A 12274-nucleotide genomic window follows, 5' to 3' on the forward strand; every position below is an offset into this window, starting at 1 on the left:
GGCTTCGATACCTTTTAATATTGCGAATCATCTCGCATCTAGTAGCTTCGAAACCAATCAATCCTTATCTCTTCGCATCAGTCGATACCAATTTTGCAGGGATTCATATCAGGATACACAGATGCTCGAAATCCTTTCAAACCGCCGTCGGCATACAGTTTGATTGGAAATATTTTAGGGCAGCGTTCTATTCACATGGAAAAATGCCAGCAAACAAGAGTGCCACCTGCCCCAAATCCAATCATGATGTGCCCTCGCCTATCCAATACCTTCACGAGCACTATCCTTTATGTCCATCGCTAAGATCTCTGTGAAATCTGAGCTTGCATTCTCCGTATTAACAATGATGTCCTCCTTGTTAGCGCATACCCCAAGATTTGCTAGGTAGTCTGCAACTTTATTACCTTCTTGGTAGGTATGTGAGATTTTATATGCACCAATTCCCTGCAAGAGTGATTGGATTCTAGGAAGCCATTTGACCAATTTCCAATTTTGAAATTTGTCATTTATAATCCCATTTATGATGATTAAGGAATCCCCCTCGATTTGTGCTGGTATATGGACACTCCAATGAGACATTGTGTGTGATTGAAGGTTTTGTCATTGATGACAACCTTACAATCCTATGGCACCAGCAAGACATTATACCGGCAAAGCATTATACATGCAACCTTGCAAGCCTATGGCACCGGCAAGACATTATACCGGCAAAGCATTATACAGGCAACCTTGCAATCCTATGGCATTGGCAAGATATTATACTGGCAAAGTATAACACAGGCAAGATAGTACACCGACATTAGAAGATCAATTTACACCGGCATCGACACAGAAGGAAATATGTATATTGGCACAGAGGCCGACATGATTTTTGATATGTAATATTTTGTTTATCATTGTAAGCCGACTTGGCAAATTGTAAAATGACTCTTGTATATAAAAGAGATCATTGTAGTCATTTGTAGGATAAGGATAGATTGCAAAAAATAAATAAATTATAAGGCAGACCTAATGTGCGAATTGTAGGTCAAGGGTATATGTAAAGAACAGAGCAAGAATCAGTACTGAATCTGGCATTGAAGATGCTATTGTAAAGCAGTACAGAATATTGGATTTGTATAAATCCTCATTGTAAGTCAATGTGACTTCTTATTGAGCAGTGAGCTCTAGGCAGTTGGCCTTCCTACATGTGCAGGGCCCTATTGTAAGTAATATTCTCTTATTGGCCAGTAAGTGAATATTGTGGGTCACAAATCCCACTGAGGTTTTTCCCACACCGGGTTTCCTCGTTAAACATCTTGTGTTATGGTGTTCTTTTCATGTGGATGCTTTTGATTCTGTTATTTGCATTAATTCTTGCATATCGGTATACTGTTACTTTATATTCTGCATATTCAGTTTTAAGAAAATTTCATTACTAGTCAGATACTGATTCACCCCTCCCTCTCATTATCTATGGGAACCCTAACAATTTGGACATTTGACAGTCAGATAAGAGTGCATAGAGTTAGTCCCATTTCTAAAGCATGAATTTCAGCTTCATTATTGGTGGTTTTTCCAATATGGCCATAAGCGCCACAAATGATATTGCCAGCATCATCTCGAATGACCGAGCTAATCCCAGCGACCCCAGGGTTACCTCTGCAAGCCCCATCAAAGTTTAATTTTACCCACTCTTTTGGGGGTCTCTTCCAATGAATGCTTTTCCTGTCAACAAGCTTTTTAGCTTGGTTTATATCGATTCTCTTGAACTCCCACTTCTTTTCCATCTCTTTATCCCAATCTGTGAACTTGTCGTATCTAGTTGACCATGATTTTCCATTGACAACTTCTTCAATTGCAATTTTAATACCTTCCCTGACAGCTTCCAATGATGTTTCCACTTCCCTGAATATTCTTCTGTTCCTTTCCTTCCATATGTATCATGCAATCATTGTTGGCCCAATTATCCATAACGTGCTCCATTTTGATGATTTTAAAGAAGGCCAAGCAATCAAGAAATCTTTCAAAGTTTCATTCTTTGCTGAGCTCAAACTGACCATATCCAAATACCAATTCTAGCAGGCTTATGAGAATGGGCATCTGTAAAGGAGATGAAATTTGTTGTTTCTTCTTCAGACTTACAAATGACACACCAATTTGGTCCTTGAATTCCAATGACTTTAAGTCTATCCCCCGTTAGTATCTTTTCATGAAGCGCAATCCATAGGAAAGCCCTAGCCTTTGGCAACACCATTTTATTCCAACACAACTTACCAGGCTAGTCCGGGTTGATAACTCTCCTCCTTTGCACTTCATACCCCAATTTGGCACTATATTCACCTGTTTTAGTAGCGCACCAGAATATAGAATCATCATCCTCATTTACTAATACAACCCTGCTGGCAAGTGTTTCCTTAAATTTTCTGCAATGTTCTGAATTTCCAATCATTATGTCCTTCTAAACCCTCTTTCCTTGGCCACCCGATGATTCGAAGTAGTTATTTGCGTGCTCCCCAAATGTGGCTTCCATGGAGTTAACCCAATTCTGACCTTCCACATTGTTTTATGTGGTTTTTTTTATAAGTATTTTTATATGCCTTAAATTGCAAGTTTCACCTTAAAAAAAGAGATATAATTAATGCTTTAAAATTGTATACTTTAGATTTTAAAGTTGAAAGTTATATTTATATTCATTGGTCTTTGAAATTTGGTTGAGAATCAACCTACATTCCCTACTAATATTACTACTTTTTTACTTTGAGAAGTGTGGCAAGACATCTTTAACATCATTAAAATATCTCTTCACTTGTTATGGTGAAATTGCCCTTTAGACTAATACCACAATTTGAAAGAAATTTAATAGTTAAAATGACTTTTTTAATTGTGTTAGCTAGAAATCATCTAATTTTTACCTTGTACCCTTGGTTCAACATACTTTGTGTGCCCCCTTTCTAATATCCATAATGTGATTTCCTACTTTCTTCATAGGGTCCTTCTCTATTCATTTCCGAACCTCCCATCCATTTTAAATAAATTTCTATATGAATGATTAAACAAACTTATTCATAGTAGTTGCAACGAGCAACTATTTCTTCAATACATAAATTTTAAATTTTAATATAGCCATTTCACATTAACTCCATAAATAAAATAATCTATAAGTCTATTTTATTTTATTTAACAATTTTTTTTCATATACTTGAAATGTTGGAAAATAAATTCTTTACCCTAGAAATGTAAACTACGAACCATTTCCTAATCAATTTCATTAGGGAATAATCAATTAGGCTAAACTTTATTCTTGTGAGAGAATCAACAATTATGACTGATTGTTTCCTTTTGAATGTTGATTGTATATGATTTGATATTATTTGATTGAAGATGCCAAAACAAAGTAAAATTATACAAAATTGACAAGATTTAGCATAAAATGAAAGAAATAGATCCAAAAGCTAACACAAAAATATAGATCTAAAAATAAGATATAGAGAAGAACTTGTCACCAAAATGTGAGCTTGAAAATGTCGGTCAAGTGCGCTAAATTCCCTAGACTTGGAGGTTCTTCCATTAGCTATTTAAACTTTGGATTTTGGATTTAAATTGAAATCACTACCTTTAAAATCCGGCCAAAAAGTATTGGTCACACATGTTCTAATCAGCATAGACCATGAGTTTCGCCTATTCAAAATTTTGAACTATATGTCGTAGTCTACTTTGCACAATTCCATAAATTTAAGCGCTCGGATCTATATCCCACAAACATAAAAGAAGGGGAAATGTTGTATACTATAAGGGCTTGCCTAAGTTTAAATTTTAGTAGGTTTTAACCTCCTCTTCAAAAATTATGGATGCGAGATATAGGTTACCCTTGGTAGGATAGAGGTTGAAGACCTTAAGGAAATTCTTAAATTGACAAATCATACCTTGATATGGAACTCCTTGCCTTGAAAACTCACACAAATATTGATGTTGATTAATAAGAGTTCATGCATGCCTTTGTTCATGGAGGAACACATAAAAATTGATCATGATTGTTGAACTTGAATTCTTGAACGTGTGACTTGAGATTTCTCCTAAATTTCCTTGGAGAAGCCTAATTGAATTTCTCAACTAGAGTGATGAATTGAAATTATGACATGTTCAAATGAGGGGGAAGGGAATTATATTTATACACAACTTACACTTTTTGGGTTAAAATTTTAAAGAAGATTGGGGAGCACCTTCCCACTCCTTATTTTCTCGACCATTAGAGGTTCAAATTTGGGTCCAAAATGATAGGATTAGGATGCTAGGAACCATTGTCTAGGAGGTCTATGGCACTAGGTGCCATAGTCCTTGATTTTGAGCCAAAGCAAAGGTCAATAAAATTATGATCATGTTGGGCTTCTAAAATTAGCCATGAGCACAACCAGTTGTGAATCAAGGGAATTAGGGACAACCACCAAAGTGATCCCAAAATGAGTGTGAAATTGTAGAGAGATATAAATTATGACAGTACATTTAGCCCCAACTTTAACAAGAGTACATGACCTTATGCTCATATTCTCGATAAAATACAAGATAGCATAAACTTTCATCAAGATATTAAAGAGACAAGACAATACCAAGCCCTCAAGGCTTAGGATATTATCCATCTAAACTATTAAAATAAAACTGTTAGGTAAATGGTGTCTCAACCTTCCATTTGCATAAGGTTATTATTATAGTAAGTTTTAATTTGAGCACAAATTAGTCCAAAATTTTCCCCAAAGCTTTGAATTGCCTAGATGAGTATGTTGGTAAATTTTTGTTGCAAGATCACATCTAGATTTAAAGATATTTAAGTTCCCATTTTCAAAAGTTGCAAATGAAAATTTTAAAATCAATTTTGAGGGATTTATAGGTTCCAAAATGTCTTGAATGCTTTTGTAACCAATGTATCTAGATATAGCTTGATATAACATGTCACAAGATCTCCAACACTTCAAATAGTTCATCAATCAAACATCTGGATCAAAATTTATGACCTTCGAAAGTTGGGTCTCCTAAAATAGGAAATATAAAAATGCGTTGGACACATAAATGAGCTGTAAAAGAGAGGTACATGTGTTGATGTGTGTTTTGACACATCATAGGGCATCTGAGACTGGAGATAAGATGGGTTCTACTTTATTGGGTGGGTTTAGCCCATGGTTTTAAAATACCATTTGATAATTTCATGTATCGTATTTCCTATGTATTAGGTGCATGAGAGGGAGGTTGTGTGTAAGAGTCTTATAGCTATTGAGTTACCTTTGAATCTCTAGTTAGTGATAATTTTGTGAAAATATTTCTCTTCAAGTATAATGTAATTTGTTATTGATTTCATAATAATATATTGGGTCACTTTTGGAGTGTGAGGTTTTTCTCCCGAAAGGGTTTTCCCCATGTAAACCACTGTGTTGCAGTATGCATGCTATTTATGTTTATTTCTGTTAAGTTTTTATAACTGTTGTGATGATATGTAAAAGTTTCTGCATTACCCTCCTCTCAAGGTTATTGTAGGAAGTTGTTTCACCACTTAACTTCCCTACAAAAAGGAGCAACATGATTAGTATAGGTTACACATACACATGGAGCATTTGAGAACAAAGAATGGTATAACCTTATAGGGCCAGTAATTAATTCATACTAGGAGACATGAGATAAAATGCATGACATCTAGGTATAGAAAGGGTTTCTTATTAGGAATTATGTTAGATAAGGGAGAGTGAAATAGGTCTAGCAAGAGGTGTTATGATAATTGACTCTTCCTAAGGAAGATTACAAAGAAAAACCTTTGCTTGCTAGATAGTCTAAAAAAATATGACTACAAAATGGTTGATGCAATGTACAACAAGTAAAAAATTGATATGAGACTATGGGTGCTATAGTAACACCAAGTACATCATGGTGTGTGATTAAAGTGTACAAATTAGTCTTGTGGTGTGTAGAAAAATTGTACCATATAGTAGAGTCTATGCCCCCATGTTAAAGTGATTACATGAGCCTTATTCGGAGAAACTTCTTTAAGGTAGAATACATAGTCCAAAAGGAAAGCACATCATAATAGATAAATATCCTCAAGCATAGGAAAATAAAAGGTGATGGTCAAAAGACATGAAAAAGAACATAAGGGATACACTATCTAGGATTAGTATGTGAATAAGATAAATCATGTATATCAAGTATGATTGTTTTGAATTGACCTCATCCCCCAAAGGTAGTGGAACTACAAGAACAATGGAAGAAGAGCACATAAGATGTACAAAAAGTATTTTCCAACATGAAAGAAACCAAAATGATCTCAACTCTTTGCATCACCCTCAAATAGAAAACACAAAAGCATATTTACAACATAAATTGTATATAACATATAGAATAATGAAGATACAAATAGAGGAATGTTACAACAAGTTCGATCCATTTGTACTCTTGTGATAATAGAGAAACCAAAATTCATCCAAAGAGATCTTAACAAATGGAAAGACACAGAAAGCATCATAGCATGGGGGATCTCACATTACATGCAATCAAACATGCAAAATAATCTACTGCATGAACGAGCTAGTTTAGAAAATCATCCACCTCCCAATCTTTCCCAGAAAAAAATATGAATGGTGGAAAAAATGCCAAAGAAGATACAAATCTAGCATGGTATATGGAGCTATGTCTAATGATAAACATGAGCATGATCTAATAATGGATCATAATGTGTGTCACTGGGAGCTAGAGTTAATGCTTTTGAAAAGATCAAAGATAATTCACCATTATTATTCTCAATAGTTTAAATAGCACCATCATCATCATCATTATCATCTAAATTAATCATAATATGAGATTTAATAGGAGGTTGAGAAGAAGAAGAATCACTTAGAAGCAAAAACTCCAACTCGTGACAATGTTGGGAAAGGTAAGACTCCTCACTAAGACTAGGTGATGGTATGAAAGGCTCAAAAGATGGGATCAAATCGGTATTCAAATAATTAGGATAAGAATTAGTTTTTGAAGAAATCTCATGAGCCTTGTCACAACATGTTTTTAGTTGTTGTCCCACACTATAATTTTGTTGGTTAAAACTCAAATCTTTTAGAGAAGAAGGTTTGGTATCATTCAACACTGATTCCTTTTCTTCCTTTTCTCTAGGAACAAAAGTAAGCACTAAATGTTAATAGATATGAGATGTTGGATATTCCTCTTTTTCCTTTACAAGATTGCAGAAGTGGAACTACAACATCTAAAGAAGGAATATTAGGATTAGGGAGGATTCTTGGTCTAGGATGTGGTTCAATCATCACCTATAGGGTAGGAAGAGCTACTTCTATATCCATAGATGATGAAGGATCCTTAGGAATAGTAGTAGATAAGAAGATCCTGAAAGATTACCTAAGGATAAGTTAGAGATTCTATTAGCATTAAAATTTTGATATGAAAGGAATATGATATCTCAACAAGGTTTAAGTGGTTGACGTTTTTGAGGCCAAAAGTAATCATGGGTGAAGTTTCTATGATTACCTAGGGGCTAGAAAAAATATGATGTATAGTTATAAATTGTCCTTTGTGAGGGAATTTCAAACACTTATGAATGGTAGAAGGGAATTCATGGATGGGAACCAAGGATGACCCGAATTAACATGAAATTGGTCTAAGATAGGACTAATGGTAAAAGGAACATTTAAGCACTTAGAGGCAACTTCTACGAGAAAGGTGATAGAGCCTATGGTAAGGCAAGTGAAACCATTATGCACCTTGATCAAGATGTCATATTTATCATATGTGTCTTGATATAATCCATGTGTTGAAAGTATTATTTTGTTAGCACATTCTCCATACATACCGGATCAATAAGCAATCCATGTGAGAGTTTATCTTTGATTTTCACAATAATGTATAATGGACCATTAGGTCCTTTTATGATATCACTTGAGGTAAAGGTGATTTGGGTTCACAATTAGGCTTAGGTTCCTCTTGGTCTATCAAGTTCACAACATTGTTTTAGTCAAATCAGTTTTTAACATGGTTATATGAATATCATCTTTAAGCTCAATAAATTTCATAGAATGGGAAGGAAAAGAATTGGTAAATATTTACAAGTTTTGATTAGGTGGCACTATAGATTTATTCTCTTTATCATTCACACCATCCACCACAATAACATTAGAGTCAATGAGGCATTGAATTTTATTCTTCAAATGCATACATCTATCTATGTCATGTTTGAGTTGAGGATGATATTGGCTATATTCTTTTGAGTTAAAGGAAGGAGGTAGATGTTTGGAACTATCTACGAGATGGAGAGGAGGAAGCTTAATCAAATTTTTATCAATATATTGAAGTCTAATGAAATGCAAGGAATTAGAAAGTAGTGTGAAGTTGTGATTCTTGAATGGTTTAGAAGAAAAGTGAGATACAACAGGGGGTGTTGTGACTACAACTTGAGTATTAGTGTTGTTATAAAATTGTTATTGTTGACCTTAATGCAACTTTTTTTATGTTTTCTAAAGCCTTGGTATGTTTGATGGTTATTTTTAGACATATCAATCAGAGTCAAAGATGAAGATTCTTCATATTGACTAACTTGAAGTTGATATTCATGAAGTAATGTGAACAAATATGTCAAATATGGTTATTTTAAAATAAATTTTTTGTCTAGTGTGTGGTTATAAATTATCAATAAAAATTCTTTGAATATTATCATCAAGAAGAGTATAATAAATTTGCAAACACAAATGATGATATCTACCAATAAAATCAGTCAATTTTTCCTTAACGCTTCTTTTGGAATGCAATAAATCAAGCATTATAACTTGTTGTCCAATGTGTTTTTTTTAAATATTACAAAAATGCATGTACCAATTATCAAAAATTAATAATTTAATTATTAGGCAAGGAGAAAAACCATTCCAAAATATTTGCTTTTAAGGATCAAGGGAAGAGTTTTGCAAGAAGTGTATGGTCAAAGAAGAAATCATTGCACAAAACAGAAAATGTTTTCACATGAGTATGGGGATCACCTTTGCCATTTAATTTCTAAAAAACGAGCGCCCTCAATATTTTGTGGGAGTTGGGAACTTAAAGGGTCTCCATAGAAAGTGAGCTATTTGCAACATGTAAATGGATAGTGGATTGAGATTGTTAGGTTATATTGACTAATTGTTGTTCTAAGGATGACAAATTTTGTAATAACTAGTTTATAGAAACCTCGATAGGTGAATTAGATTGGGAAAAGTTCAATTATGATGTAGGATTTGAAGGTATATTATAGTATTTTTTGGTTAAGTTAGTCTTTTCCTCTAGGATTTCTTGGCGGGGCATTACAATAGATTTTCCACACCATGTTCATTGTATTGAATCAGCTTCCTGAAACAATCAATCAAGTGGATTGTATCTCTATCTAGGTGTTACCAACTCACAAACTATTAAACATTTCATGATTGCTTGTCTATACTCGCCAATTGTTCATTAGACACTTGCATTGAAGGTTCATCCTCATCATGAGAAGCATAATGAGAAGTATTCTCAACAATGCTAAACAAAACATGTGCTAGATTAAGAGAAGATGATTAACCCAAGTTCTTAGGTGGAAATAAGTTAACACTTAACTTAGGATCAATTCCATTATCAAATAGACCATGGGAAGCCATGAGTCTATAGTACTAAAGATCTCATCCCTATGTTTTTTCTCTATCTTCATATATTACTTAAATTTAATAAAAAATACTTGACTTCATTCTTTTCAATACTTGTTAGCTATATTATTGTGCATCTCTTGAATAAATTAGTGAATTGCCTATATATTTCATTCATAATATATTTTTTTGTTACATCATACTTGTATAACCTTCTTGTGTGATAGATTCCTTTAGCTTTGTTTTATTTATCAATCTTTTAATTTACCATTATATTTTTAATCCTTTGCCTACCTTGGCCTCCATTCAATTTTCTTGAAATCTCAAATAAATTTTTTATTCTATGTTATACATGCATGAAATTGGGTCTTTAAAATCAATCTACTTCTAACTAAATTGGTCATTAGGTCTATTTTAGAATACACTTAATTATTTTGAATTCTCTAATCTTGATTATTTAAGTAAATAAATTATGGTATACAATCAAATGGTTCAAATTTCTAGATGTATATATTAATTTTCATAGAGAATTACCTAAAATAAAATAATCCTTTCATCAAAAATATTGTACACTATCTCATACAATATGTTCAACATTAAATTTGATCCATTTTAGACAATTATATTAAATTATAATCTATTTTTATTTTTCAAACCATTTTTTAACATTTTAAAACCAAAGAAAAAATGTCTCCATACAGTCCATAAAACTAGCTCCTATAAATAAAATAGTTTTTATTTCTCAAATAAATTAAATTTGATATTAATATACATTCATTATATTATTAAATACTCACTTTGTGCTACTTATTAACTAAAACTTAATGATATTGATATATAATATCATTTGAACTAATACAAATAGTATGCGTTGTGAGTTTTTATAATATTAATTAAGAATATTGTATTGATTGGATAGCTTTCTATCATAATTAGTACTATGTAATTTAGTATGTTATAGTAATTTCTAAAAAAGATAAAAGGAACTTTTGCCCATTGTCATATACCAACCAAGTTAGGGCTCCTACCCACAAAACTAAGAAAATCTCTAATGGTATTTTTTTGTGGCTACAACAACCTATATTGAAGGCTAAGGACTCTTCCTCCATACATGAATCTAGTAATGCATTCACTAGTGGTAACCTTGGTAAAAGGCTATTGGATTTTCTTCCAGTTAGATCTCCTAGTGTGGCTAGGGTTTACATTGATAGGGATAAATAGTGGCAATATATGGATGGTGTTGTATGGTGTCAAAATGGGCCAAATGGACTAAAGATTAGGGTAGATCAATTAAGGGCTATACATTCACCTACATGGAAAAATAAATTCCTTGTGGTTGGCTTTATGCATTTGCAAAAGGATGTTGTGTTGCTTGGAGGATCCTTAAATGCAAAGGGGAAGTATAGTTGTGATCTCCTAAGAGGGTTATGCCACCTCCTTTGTTGTTGTTGTTAGTCCAGACTACTCAATCCCCTCTAATAGTGGAGTTGGCAGAGAAAATTTTGCTGGAGGTTTAAAAAAATCAAGATTACTTTTCTAATCATGGTTTGATTGGCAAGTTCAAAGGGTTTTTTCCAAGCCTATCTGAGCTACATCAATGAATCACAAAATCATGGGGGGCCATTCTGATGGATGGCATTCAAATTTATCCTTGTGCATGAGGTTTTTTTGTGGTGGTCTTCAAAGACATTCAAGATTGGCGAACGATTCTTTGCGATTATCAATGGGACTTTGAAGAGCATCTTCTCATGTTGACACCTTGGTATCTATCCTTCAACCCTAATTCTAAATCTTTCACTACAATCTAAATTTGGGTAAGACTCCCAAATTTACCTTTGTAGTTTTAGTTTGATTCCTATTTTGAGGCAATTGGCAATTCCTTGGGGAAATTTCAAAGTATTGATGGGGGATCCTCAAAGTATCTACACACAACCTACACCCATGTCTCTGTTGAAATTGACATCACCAAAGATCTTACGAGAAATTTTCCCCTCACCACTAATGATAGATGATGGAACCAGAGTGCAAATTTTGAAGGTATTCCCTTTTGTTGTTGCAAATGTTATAATGTGGGTCATTTGGCTAACCATTGTTCCAAACAAAAAATGGACATCCAAGATACATGGTGGAGGGATGTCTCTCCCCATCACTACTTCATGGATAAGGTATGGAAATTATCAGAAGAGGGAACCTATTACTACTAGTATGGATAGTGGGATTGGTTATTAGCTGGACCTTTCAAAGTGCACAGTTGATGATATGTCCCCACCAAAGGCAGCCACACTAAGGGCTAATTTTGGGGCACCAACTATTGTCTTGGATAGTGCTAAGGCTATTATTGCTCCTTCCCTAGCTACGAAGTTGGGAGGAAACTCAACATGTTCTCCCATGCATCTTTAGGGTGAGGATTCTATAGTAGAATCAAAGGATTGAGATTATTATAAAAGGTAATTAGATAGTGGTACATTGGAAAAAATATAAAAATATGTTCTCATTCAGCATGCTTCTCTGCTCCCATGTTAAATGCAAAGAAACATCTTAAATTATTTTATAAGGTTGCATGGAGTCTTGTTTATGGGGTCTCCTTTACTGACCTCTGTTGTATAGATTTGTAGCTTGGATGTCATAGATGGTTTTCTTTTTTATTGTGAGACTAGGAGTGAAAC

The sequence above is a fragment of the Cryptomeria japonica genome, chromosome 4 (assembly GCF_030272615.1).
Source record: "Cryptomeria japonica chromosome 4, Sugi_1.0, whole genome shotgun sequence".
Classification (NCBI taxonomy): Eukaryota; Viridiplantae; Streptophyta; class Pinopsida; order Cupressales; family Cupressaceae; genus Cryptomeria; species Cryptomeria japonica.